Source organism: Quercus robur, chromosome 2 (assembly GCF_932294415.1).
Source record: "Quercus robur chromosome 2, dhQueRobu3.1, whole genome shotgun sequence".
Lineage (NCBI taxonomy): Eukaryota > Viridiplantae > Streptophyta > Magnoliopsida > Fagales > Fagaceae > Quercus > Quercus robur.
Window position 1 is genome coordinate 71,856,969 of NC_065535.1, and position 13,379 is coordinate 71,870,347.

Consider the following 13,379-nt stretch of genomic DNA (forward strand, 5'->3'; position numbering starts at 1 on the left):
AATAATTTTAGGAAAATATTTGGAGAAATATTTTGTTTCAAAAGTCATACTTAAATAAATTTAATTAAATAAGTATGTAGCTAATGCAATTGAATTTATAAAATTTAAAAAATAACACTTGGTATGAATTTCAAATTTAAAATGTATATAACACTTAGTATGCTATCCATAAAAATATGTGTTGTCTTACAAATAGACTTTCTTTTAAGCCTATTCTAAACAACTAAAACTGTAACATCCACTATGATGGAGAGAAAAATATTTCTAGCAATTGAAAAAAAAAATCCAGTTAAAGAGAATGGTGTGACCATCCTTCCATGGAAGCAAAAATTGGTGAAGAAGCAAGATTGTTTTCCATTTCACACCCTTCATCTTAATACTTCTTCAGCTAAAGAAATTGAACCCATGAACCTAAGTTTAACAGGAAAAAAAATTAAAGAGATGTAGACATCAAATCTTGTACTAACTTTGATAAGACAATTTTAATTATAAAAATACAAACCAACCCCAAGAATATCTCATCATCTCCCAATCTAAATAAAACTTGTTTAATTTAATGTCCATGATAGTGGATGACAAAATCTTTAGTTTATGCATCGGTGAAAGACTAATGATTCCATAATGACATAAGACTTGATATGTCATATTAAACTTTACCTTGAAACTACCCAACTACTCATCTAAGCCCTTTTTTTCACTAACAAAATAAACATTTCCAAGATGCATGATACTAAGAAAAAGTATGTAGTCAAAATAAACATTTGATGAAGCCGACGGTTCCAATGAACCAGTTAGCTTTACTTGCGCATTCGGAGAGATGAAAATGACAATATCATAGGCCGATGACTCCACCTCAACGTTTGATGACATCTGTGTGAGACAACTAGAATGCCTAGATGGGATAAGAAGCTGACGGAAGGAAGCTGATGGAGAGAAAGAAATCTAAGACAGGTCCAACATGGCCTTGCTTGGCCTCCACAAATGTGTATATAAGGAAACATCTTGTGCCCCACGGTTAACCCTAACCAAGAGGATTCTTACAAGGAAAGGATCCTGCAAGATATGTGTATTAATGAGGATCTTCCCTACAAGGAAAAGCCCTCTCCGCCAAGAAACGAATGTCAACTCTATGCTACTATAAAAACCCCAAAACCCTCACAAACCAAGGTACGCATAACTTTACACTAACTATGACACTCTAGAGTTGAGAAAGTTCTCTAACTTGACATTCGGAGGGTATTTGGCCAGTACCACATCGGTACTCTTTGTTAGGGTCTTCTTTTTATTTGTTACGCAAGTGTTGTTTCGAGCACATGAGGACTGTGTGACTTACTGACGATTTTTGGCATCATCAGTTGGAGCCGTCTGTGGGAAAGACGTCGTAGTAGAAGCAATACTACCGCTTCCTGAACAAAAAGTTGTATGGTACTTACTCGCTCGATAGCTACCACCAATAATAACCAAGGAGATGAACCACGTACCACCGCCTTCAAAAGACAGGTTCAGACTCTTGCCGCGGCCGTGAAATGCCTAACCAAGCAAAACCATGACCTAGAAGAGCAACTGCACCAAAAGAACGCAGGACTTAACACTCAGGAGGAGGACTAAGATGGTACCGGCATTGGGAGAAGAGATCAAGAAGGGTCGGAAGACAGCAACGCCCCAAGCAGACAAGAGCGATAGGATACAAGCCGTCCATCTGCCACAGATATGGCTCCACCATACATGGTCGCAGAGATGCAGATGATGAAGGAACAGATGGACTTCATGATGAATGCCCTCAGAGGACAGGTGTCGAGCGTCCTTGACGAGTTGGTCCATCGGACGGATTCACCCTTCACTGCATTCATCACTTCGTTCCCCCTTCTACCAAAGTTTTGTATGCCGTAGGTAGAGGCCTGCGACGGCTGTAAGGACTCCTTAGATCACTTGGAGTCTTTCAAAACGCTGATGCACCTATAAGGCGTGGCAGATGAGATCATGTGCCAAGCTTTTCCAACTACGCTGAAGGGTCCTGCAAGGGTATGGTTCAATAGGTTGATGCCAAACTCCATCAGTACCTTCAAGGAGTTGAGCGCATAGTTTGCCTCGCACTTTATTAGGGGGCACAAGCATACGAAGACCACTGCATGCCTGATGAACATCAAGTAACGGGAGGAGGAGACGCTGAGCTCTTACATAACCCGCTTTAACAAGGAGGCCTTCTCGATTGATGAAACTGACGACAAGATACTCATGGCTGCATTTACCAATGAGTTACGGAATGGTAAGTTTTTGTTTTCTTTATATAAAAATGACCCAAAGACTATGTCGAATGTACTCTACAGGGTTACTAAGTACATGAACGCGGAAGACGCATTGCTGGCTCAAGAAGATAAACCTAAGAAGAGGGAAAGACAGGAAGAGGCATGGCAGGACAGGGGATGAAAGACAACAAGGAATTGAGATCGACGGGAGGATAGGTGCTTCAAACCCCCTATTGGGATGTTTCGCAAGTTTCACCCCGCTAAATTCCTTGATTGATCAAGTCTTGATGCAGATCAAGGATGAAGAAGCCTTGACATTTCCTGGCAAGCTGAAGGGAGACCCCAGTAAGAGGTCCAAAGACAAGTACTACCGTTTTCACCGTGATCACAATCATGATATGTCTGACTGCTATGACTTGAAGTAACAAATAGAAACTCTTATCAGACAAGGAAAGTTGCGGAGGTTCGTCAGTAAGGAAAGAACGGACCCACCACAAGAACAGGTTACCCAAAGAGAGAACCAGCATCCTAGGCCACCCTTAGGAGACATAAGAATGATTGTGGGAGGCACTGCAGCTTCTGGTTCATCTAACTGATGGGCTTCGTCTCGAAGATGGCGCAGGTCAACAACCTTGTAATTAGATTCTCAGAGGAAGATGATCAATGTCTCCACCACCCGCACGACGATGCACTCATTGTTAGCATACAGGTAGAGGACTACAACACACATCGGGTCCTAGTTGACAATGGGAGCTTTGCTGACATCCTCTACTACCCAGCATTCCATCAAATGAGGACTGAAAGAGAGAGGTTGGTTTCGACCAACGCCCCACCCGTTAGGTTTGGAAGAACAAGGGTATACCCTCTCGGTGCGGCCACATAGCCTGTAACGGTTGGAGATTACCCTTAGCAGATTACTAAGGATGTTACATTCCTTGTTGTCGATTGCTCATCTGCCTACAATGCCATCCTGGGTCAACCTACTCTCAACTCGTGGAAGGCCGTGCTTCCTGGTTGCAAAATTTGTTGTTGGCATACTTGGATCAGGATCTGGGTACCCAGTACAACTATCACACCATACCCAGGAGCGTACCTGGTACTACGTTACTGCGCTATGTATTTTGGGCATTCGCTCTATGCATTGTTGCATTCAGATATTGCAAGCTAGTGATCAGTATTGATGAAACTCATTTGTATGGTAATTATCGAGGGGTGTTGTTGATTGCAACGGAAATCGATGCTAACAACAAGCTTTTGCCTCTCGCCTTTGCTGTTGTAAACAAGGAGTCAGGGCCTAGTTGGGGATAGTTTTTAGAGTGCCTCAGGATTTCGATAGGGCATGTGATACTTAACGAGGGCATTTGCATTATTTTTAGTTGACATAAAGGTATCAAAAGCGCCATTGCAGAGTGGCATAGAGGTGATGACGAAAGATTACGGGTATTTCACCGATATTGCCTTCGACATGTTGTTAGCAACTTCAACACACACTTTGATGACCCGATTTTAAAGGCATTGACCTTAAAAGCTAGATATGCAGCTCAGGAAGCTAAATTTGAGTCCATAATGCAAACCATTAAGGATGTTGAGATTAATGCACTTAGGAGGAATCAATTGATACAAAAAAATACTGGCGAAACTGAACACTATATGCCATACACATATCTAATGAGTGAGGATCTGGACAAATGGATCTAGTCACATGATGGTGGAAGACGTTATGAGGCAATGACAAACAATATCTCTAAGTGCTTTAATGGGATACTTAAAGGCGCTCGCGGTTTGCCCATTGTTGCAATGGTTGAGTTCACTTGGTACAAACTTGTTGCATATTTCCATGATCGACATAAAGAAATTACTTTTGATCTCTCTCAAGGAAAGGTGTGGAGTAATCATGCCATGGGGATCTATGGCTCAAATGTTCGCAAAGTTTCAAGACACTTTATAAGGGCATTTAATCATGAAGCTGGTATATATCAAGTAGTTACCCCATACAAGGACTATAACGGTGGCGGGGGAAACCACAATCATGAAATAAACATAGTGGCTAGAACATGTGGTTGTGGAAATTGGCAAAACATTAAGATCCCCTATTCACATGCAATTAAATTTTTTTCAGAGTCTGTGAGTTGATCCAACTAGTTATATTGACCCATGTTATAGTTTGGACAACGTCATTCATACATATTCACATCAATTTGTGGTGCCAAAGTCAGAGTCATTGTGGAGATACATTAGCGGGCCATAGTGAGTGCCTGACCCAAATCTGTTGCGGGCCAAAGGTCGTCCTGTGAAGTCAAGAATAAGGAATGAAATAGATGGGGTATGACGAGAACCGAGAAGCCAGAAGGACGATTCAGACTTAAGGGAGATTCAACCGAGGCGGCGATTCAGACTTGATTTTTTGTACATTTGTTTGTTAATTGCAGGAGTATTCTTTAATTCATTGAATAGTATGGTGAGAGAATTCTCTCAAAACATGGATGCCAATGAAGATTTGAGTCCTAGAGTTGATATGGAATTTGATACATTAGAAGATGCATGAGAATTTTGGCTAAAATATGGAAGGCAAATGGGCTTTAATGTTAGAAAGCATTATATAAATAAAAGTAATAAGGATGGAAAGATAACATCAAGGGGATTTGTATGTGCAAAGCAGGGCATTCGAGGTAAAAAAAAAAAGATATGATTCGCACTCGTAACCGAGATGATACAAGGACTAATTGTCCTGTAAAGCTATATGTTTCAGTAGTGCGAGAAACTAGAAAGTATAAAGTGACTGATTTTATTGAAGAACATAATCACACTTTTCATCTATCAGAAACAGTTTATATGATGAGATCTCAACGGAAAATCTCAAAAGTTCATGTAGGATTGATTGAGTTAGCATCCTTTTCTGGAATCAAGCCAAAAACAGCACATGAGTTAATGAGTAGAGAGGCTGGTGGGAGAGTTAATCTTGGATTCACTGAGTTTGATCAGTATAATTATCTTAGAACAAGACGGCAAAAAAATTTGATATATGGTCAAGCGGCATGCTTATTAGGATACTTTTAGGAACGATTGACTACAAATCCATCCTTTCAATATGCAATACAATTAGATAATGTTGAGCAAATTACAAACATTTTTTGGGCTGATGCTAGAATGATTATTGATTATTCTAATTTTGGTGATGTGGTGACATTTGACACTACATATGGTACTAATAAAGAGCTAAGACCTTTAGGGGTGTTTACTGGTTTTACTCACCATAGAGTGTTAACGGTTTTTGGGGCTACTTTTTTATTTGATGAAACGACAGAATCATTTCAGTGGCTGTTTGAAAGGTTCTTAGTTGCACATGCAGGTAAAAGACCTAAAACAATTTTTATGGATCAAGATCCTACAATGGCAAAGGCATTGAGTGAGGTAATGCCTAACACTTACCCTAAATTATGTACTTGGCACATAATGCAAAATGGGATAAAACATTTGGGGAATTTGATGAAAGATGGTTTTTCTTTTCTTCAAGTTTTTAAAACTTGTATGTTTGAGTTTAATGATGAAATTGAATTTGAAAAAACTTGGGAGGACATGATTGACACATATGCTATACATGATCGTAGTTGGTTGGATACTGTCTACAAATTGAAAGGAAAATGGGCAAAGTGTTGTATGAAAGAATGAATTTACATTGGGAATACGAGGTACCCAACTCAGTGAAAGCTTGAATGGAGATTGGAAAGACCACTTGACATCTGATTTGGATGTGGCAGAATTTTTTGAACATTTTGATCGAGTGATTGAGCAAAAACGAGAAAGAGAGTTACAAGCTGAATTTAATGCAAGACAAAAATTTCCCCAGTTAGGCTTGGAAAATTCTCCATTATTGAAGTAAGTTGTACAAGTGTACACACCTATAATATTTTGAATGCTTCACGATCAATATGATCTTGCATCAGCAACAAGGATAAAAAATCGCCAAGAGGACTTGTTAGTGCATACATACACTATTGAGTTTATGCATAAGCCTGGTGAGTTCATAGTCTATCATAACACTATAGATAAGACATTTTCATGTAGTTGTAGAAAGTTTAAAATTGTTAGGATTTTATATTTCCATGTTCTAAAAGTCTTTGACTTCCTTGATATAAAAACAATTCTTGATATGTACATTTTAAAAAGATGGATAAGAGAGACAAAAAATGGATGTATCTTGGACAATAAGAGAACAAATGTGAAAGAGGATGTCAACTTAAGTGTTACACAGCAATATAGAAGATTATGTCCTAAGTTGGTACGATTAGCTTCTCGAGCGGTAGACAATGAAAAAACATTTGCATTAATAGAGAAGATGATAGAGGAATATGAAAAAAAGGTTGAAGACATTGCAACAAAAAATGTGACTGGTCATCAATTGCCCCATCAAATGCCATTATGTAGTGGTGTAGAAAATCTTGATCCTAACCAACATTTGGAAGATTTGGTTGAAAGAGCAAAAGGTCTTAAGAAAAAAGAAGGCCACAAGGGTGGAAAAAGAAAGAAAAGTTGGGTTGAGAAGCAAAAAAAAGGGGGTAGAGTTGGATTAAATGATGAAGTTAGCCAATAGTTTTCCAAAGTAAATTTTATTTATTTTTGTCCCTTACTAAGTTTCCATTGTTGGTAAACTTTTATATTGTTATGGCTAATAATATATATATATATATATATATATATATGAAAGTTCAAAAACGTGTACAAAACACCTTTGAACGTTTAGACCCCCAAAATACAACTTAACCAATACAAGCAATATGTCAAACAACTAGTGTGCGGAAACTTAACACATGCTATAATACGAAATTGGTTAAATACTATCTAAGCCATAACAAAATAAAACCACAGCAGGAATATAAAGGCAAAGATAGAGAGGAAGGAAGATGCAAACACAAAGACAACACGCGATGTGTTATCAAAGAGGAAACCGAAGTCTTCGACGAAAAACCTCTCCGCCGCCCTCCAAGCGGTAATCAATTCACTAGAAAATATAGTTGGGATACAAGGACAGCAATAGACCCTCCAAGCCTAATCTACCTAGTGCACCTAAGCCCTCCAAGCTTCTTGCTCCAACGAGGTTGCGCCGAACCTTTTTCTTTTCTAGCTTCCCGGATTCCGCTACTAGACCATAGCATCAACCAATGAAGATTGGTTCCTTCCTAACTGCTTCCCAGAAATCCAAACAACTGTCTCACAGTGATGATGATGGTGAGAACCAGGTTTGGTATAATGCCTCTCAAGGATTTGACAATGGAGAGGAAGAGAGTTGAGGAATTTGAAGAGACTCTAAGGTAAAGATTGTGGGTGAAGCAATCTGGTTTTTCTTTAGGGTTTCTCTCTCAAAATTCTCTTTGGAAGCTCTCTTTCAATCGTGGGTAAAAGGGGTATTTATACTGGAGTGGGAGAGGAATGTGAAACGTCAGGTTTTACAAAACAGGGGTGGCTCGCGGCTTGACCTCGCGGCTTGACTAAGTCGCGAGATCCAGTCGCGAGTTAACCGTATGGCCAGTTGTCCTGTTTTGTCCTGTAGTGCTCCAGCTAGCATGACTGTTCATCTTCCAGCATGCTTGGCACGTGTGCTGCTTCTGGCGGCTTGCAGCCGCGAGTCACCCGCGAGTCCCAGCCGCGAGTCTCTGTTTTCTTGCACACTCTTGAACAATCTTCACTCTATCTCACTCACTACCCTTACAACAAACCCACCTAAATACAGGGTTACTAAATGCTGAATTACAAGCAAATTTGGCACGGAATAAAGCCAATTAGATGGTTGAATAAATTCAACCTTACAATATATATATATATATATATATTTTTTTTTTCTCATATAGGAACCTGGTTTTGCTCCTAACATGCAATACAATAATTATGGCTCACATGGAGAACATTATTCGCATCAAGTAAGATATTTTTTTATTCGTAGTGGAATAACTTAGTAATTTGTGAAGTTAGATGTTGTACTACATTTGCCTTTTCATTTGTGAATTTATTAATAAGGTTTTCTTTTTTGTGATATAGCAGACTTATCCTGTCGTTTTTTACACGCCAATGATGACATCTGAATTGGGACCAATCCATAGTTACCAAACTAGTTTCACGTCATTCTTAAGGGTGAACATACTTGTTTACATGTTTTGCACTTATAAGTAATTAAATGATTTCTTATACTCTCTCTTCATCATTGTGATTACATAGATACTATTAACTCCATTATTGTCTCAAGTATCAAATCTTGCGGATGTTAGTCAGGTAAAATGTAAATGTTTTCATACATGAAATTTTGAAAAAACTTACATGTTTACTTGTTTTGCAATTATAAGTAATTAGATAATTTCGTAAATTATTTCTCTTATGATCATTGTGATTATATAGGCACCATTAACTCCATCATTGTCTCAAGTGTCAAATGATACAGCTGTTTTTCAGGTAAAATGTAAATGTTGCTTTAAGTGACTATCTTCCCTCAATTGAGCTCTACCAATCTTCCCCCCCCCCCCTTTTTTTTTTCATGAACTTGTTAGATTTGTGTGATGTATATTCATGTTTTAAGTAACTATTTAGAAACTTTTGAATTTGTGTGGTAGATTTGAAGTCTATTTTTTTGATTGATTTGTATTACAAAGTTTTTGTTGAAGTGGCTTTATGCATAAGATTTAAGTAGGGCTTGGCTGCCAATTAGGTAGTTGATGGGTTGGGATATTGTTATGGCTTAGCTGTGTGTTGTCTTGTTATTTGGGTTGGCTCTTTGATGGTTGATAGTGATAGATGATTTGGGTGTGATTGGCTATTGATCGTCTCTTGGTTATGCATACTTGGAAATGGGTGATTTGGGTTTTGGCTTGACCTAAGGTGAGTGACTTTATTAAAAGGTCATTTCTGACTGTCCCTTTGTATGAGTTCCACCTGTAACAATTTGGTGAGTGACTTATTATATTTTTGGTTGAGGCATGTTTGGTTTTGGTCCCTTAAATTTAAAATATTTAGTTTTAATTCTTACTCACCAAATGAATATTGGTCAAGTAAAAAATAAATCCATGTGTTTATATCCTCTCTACTCACCAAATGAATAAACTTATTTGTTTATATATATACACAGGGAAATGAAGTTAGGTTCAATTATTGACTAACTCCATGTGTTGAAAATACAAATGCTTACCTGCAAATACAACACTTTTTTGGTATGTAAAAATCTAATAAATGGTAAGTTCAATTATAGTGAAATTTTCTCATGTTTGTTTAAGTTCAAAATGTAACTTGATTTTGTTGACATTTTTTTAGGCTAATATTGATTTTGTAGTATGAAGGACAACATTTTTTGGCAGTTTGTCTAATAGTATATTGCAGTGGACATAATATTTTTTGGCAGGTTGTCTGAGAGTATATTGCAGAGTGGACATGGCTTGAACAACATTTTTTAGCAGGTTGTCGAGAGTATATTGCATAATGGACATGACTATATTGCACAATGGACAATATTTTTTGGATAGTTTTTTGAACAGTGTATTTGACAACTTAGATAATTGATTGCACATATAACAATTTTTTTGGATAATTTTTTGTAACTAAAGAAGATATTCAAACATGTTAGATTGTTCAAGTGCATATTTGAATAACTTCTAATTAGACATTAATTATATATACAAGTGATTAATATTTTTAAATGCAATGGCATGTCTGTTGTTCATTTTCTGAATGCAAGTGATTACAGTTGCTAATGGTTAATGCTAATAGTGGGCCAGCTATGTCATATGGCTTTGTTGAAGAGAAAAGATCCTTATGAAAAATATATAAATTTGGCCATTGATAACGAACTATGTTATGCATCAAAAGATTGACCTTTTGTGGAAACATGCGAGTTTTTGAACCTCAAGTCAAAATTTCAATTGTTTATTGAAACTTTGATGACACATGAAATTAATAAAATAACAATGCAAAGACATTAGAAGTGTCTATTTGGGGTGCATTTGATATTCTCAATGAATTGGATTGATCCCATTTGTATTCCATTTCTCTGATAGAAGGCTAAGTTACATACTTTATAAATGGTGTCATTGCAAAAATAGGAGCCACATAATGGTAGAAAACATTGTGAGTCTTGTCATTCTGTAAAATCTCAGTAATGAGCATGTGCATGCAATGGAAAACAATCCACTTTGGAAATTATGAGAACACAATGAGCTTATCAAAATTCTTAAGTGTAACATGGTGCCGTGGTTTCTTTTCATCAGATGTTAAAAAATGCTTATATAAAAGGCACAATCAAAGCACATAAAAGCTAATAATTTCTTCTCAAAGACAAGTTAATAATTATGGTTCACATACCATCTAGTAATAACAAAAGAAAATAACCATTTATGCTAGTAGTAGGGCCACCAGATTCACTTGTTATAAACAACAAAAATTCATTGAAATTTTAATCGACGACCAAATGAACAAAACCCAAAACAAAAAGGCTTTATAGCTTAGCTAAATTAGTTTCACAATATACATATGTGATTTCAGTGTTTCAAGAAAGCCAAAATAGCTACATCTTGATTATGATCAACTAAAACAGATACGAGTCATGTTCTTTATATCTAAAATTTCATGAACAATTTCTCCACACACAAAAAAAAAAAAAAAAAAAAAAAAATCATGAACAAAGCCAGTTTCATGGTCTTCACTAATTCCTAAAATAATTACATTAGAGTGTAAGAAACTAAGGCTGTGTTTGTTTCATGTAAGTGATTTTTCGGAAAATACTTATTTTTCGGAAATGCTATTTTCCGGAAAGGAAAATATTTTTAAGTGTTTGGTTGCATTTCAGAAAATGTTGTGAAAAATATTTTCTGGTGTTTGGTTGTATGGTTGAAAATGCTATTTTCCTACAAATTTTTCACACAGCAATTCAACCCACGACAGCAAACTCCGGCAATCAAAAGCCACAACCACCAAAACACCACCACCACACCACCATAACAACAACAAAAATCAAAATCACAGAGAGAGAGAGATCGGTGGGTTGAAGGCGAGATCGCGCGGAGGCGAGATCGAAGGTGCGATCGGCGCGGTGCGATCGTCGGACTGGAGCTCGCGAGATCTAGCGACGCGGTGTGATCATCGGACTGGAGCTCGCCAGATAGATTGGTGCGTGCGATCGGCGCGGACTGGAGCTCAGGGTTTGCCGGCGATCGTCGGACTGGACTGGAGCGGGGGCCTCTTCTTCCTCTCGCTCTCTCTCTCTCTCTCTCTCGGTCCGGAATTCATTTGAAGTGAAAATAGGAACGGAATTCATTTGGAGATCAGTTTACCAATCAAAATTAGTGTTGAATTTACCAAATTAGTGGGCTGGTTTATGTGGTAGTGTGCTGTAATGTATCAAAATTAATTTGTAATGTTCACCCAGGTGGGCCTTTACTAAATTTTGCATTTTAATACTGGTATTAGATATTGGGATGGGCATTGCAAGTTAATCTTGAATTAAGGTGTTGATATTGCAAAAATAATTGTGGGTTAGGGTGGAAATTGTAAATGAGTCAATGGCCATGTAGGTTAGTATCAATACGCAATAGCTACATTGAACCCTTAATACCAGAATTGCTTAGCTTCCAATTAGCCCTGAAATGACCCCCTTTAAGTCTTATAAGATTTTTAGATGATTTTAGTAATTCTATTTGTCCCACCAGTAGAGGTCTACTCATGATTGAAACCTTATTTTGTCATATAATTCAGGTAATTGAAAAATGGATAGTTGTTTCAGCGTTAATAAGTTTTGCATATTTTCAATAATAACTAAATCAAAATCTTATCATTTATGACTTTATTCTCTCTCAAAGATCAATGAATACAAATCATCCTCAATAACTTTACTGATGTCTTTTACATTCTAATTTGAAGTATCACTTGTCAATTGTCAATGTGTTTTTCATTGTTTCCTTGTCCTATATAAGTTTCTATCCTTTGGTTCTCTTCTTGAATTCTATGCTTTTAGGTCCTCATTGTATTTATAATAGTTGATTTTTTGTACATTTGTTTGTTAATTACAGGATTATTCTTTAATTCATTGCATAGTATGGTGAGAGAATTCTCTCAAAACATGGATGCCAATGAAGATTTGAGTCCTAGAGTTGGTATGGAATTCGATACGTTAGATATGCATGGGAATTTTGGTTAAAATATGGAAGACAAATGGGCTTTGATGTTAGAAAGCATTACATAAATAAAAGTAAGAAGGATGGAAAGATAACATCAAGGGGATTTGTAGGTGCAAAGCAGGGCATTCAAGGTCCAAAAAAAGAAGATATGATTCGCACTCGTAACCGAGATGATCCAAGGACTAATTGTCCTGTAAAGCTATATGTTTCATTAATATGAGAAACTGGAAAGTATAAAGTGACTGATTTTATTGAAGAACATAATCACACTCTTCATCTATCAGAAACAATTTATATGATAAGATCTCAACGGAAAATCTCAAAAGTTCATGCAAGATTGATTGAGTTAGCATCCTCTTCTGGAATCAAGCCAAAAGCAGCACATAAGTTAATGAGTAGAGAGGTTGGTGGGAGAGTTAATCTTGGATTCATTGAGCTTGATCAGTATAATTATCTTAGAACAAGACGGCAAAAAAATTTGATAAATGGTCAAGCGGCATGCTTATTAGGATACTTTCAAGAACAATTAACTACAAATCCATTCTTTCAATATGCAATACAATTAGATAATGTTGAGCAAATTACAAACATTTTTTGGGCTGATGCTAGAATGATTATTGATTATTCTAATTTTGGTGATGTGATGACATTTGACACTACATATGGTACTAATAAAGAGCTAAGACTTTTAGAGGTGTTTACCGGTTTCAATCACCATAAAGGGTTAACGGTTTTTGAGGCTGCTCTTTTATATGATGAAACGACAGAATCATTTAAGTGGCTATTTCCAAGATTCTTAGTTGCACATGCAGGTAAAAATCCTAAAACAATTTTTACGGATAAACATCCTACAATGGCTACACTATAATGTAATCATTTTTACGGTGGGCAATTCCTCTCTTCTCAGCCATAGATTTAATCTACTGGCTTAAGCCTTTGACACCTCACAATCCACGCTGGCAATCCGTGTGCTCACACTTTTCTT